Source organism: Penaeus monodon, unplaced genomic scaffold (assembly GCF_015228065.2).
Source record: "Penaeus monodon isolate SGIC_2016 unplaced genomic scaffold, NSTDA_Pmon_1 PmonScaffold_20313, whole genome shotgun sequence".
In the NCBI taxonomy this organism is placed as follows: Eukaryota; Metazoa; Arthropoda; class Malacostraca; order Decapoda; family Penaeidae; genus Penaeus; species Penaeus monodon.
Window position 1 is genome coordinate 5540 of NW_023650051.1, and position 605 is coordinate 6144.

The window sequence follows — 605 nt, forward strand, 5'->3', positions numbered from 1 at the left end:
TCTTCTACCCGTTATTCCCGTAAAAAATGTGACCTGGTAGCAGCAGTTAAGGTAAACTGTATGAACTGAATGGTCAATCGTGTTAAATGACGTAGACAAATCGTGGGTATGTATACCGTATGTCATAGTAGGGGATAGCAGTGTGTAAATAGATGAGTAGGCCGTTGCTAGAAATTGCGTCTTAAAAGTGGAAGGATTGTAAATCCAGGTAAATTATTTGGGAATCATAAATGAGGATTATGCAATTTACTCAGTTTAAGGCGGTCGTGGGTCGCGCATGGCTTAGGAGAGCATACAACCTGGCACAGGGGATGCCGTGATCACGAAGGCGCTTTCTCCTAGGCGAAGCCCCACCATTGCACTCAGTTGGCGCCGACCCAGCGATAACCCAAATGGTGATTAAATCGAGTGCGCAATTTTGGTAGCGGGGCCTGCGTCCCTTATAACATTTTTGTTAAAAAAAATAAGAATGGTTCAAATCCACCTGTCCACCAAGGCAGTTTTTTTTTTTATATTTTTACCTGCATATATTTCATTAGGTTAGTTTGTCAAACCCGCACAGTTACAACACCAATATATCCCCCTTCCGAAACCCACAATTTAAC

General features: G+C 42.6%; 1 pseudogene; it reads left to right on the top strand.

The window, feature by feature from the left end:
* Positions 1 to 292: 292 nt before the first annotated feature.
* On the top strand, positions 293 to 443 carry LOC119569965 (annotated as a pseudogene).
* The last annotated feature ends 162 nt before the right edge of the window (positions 444 to 605 follow it).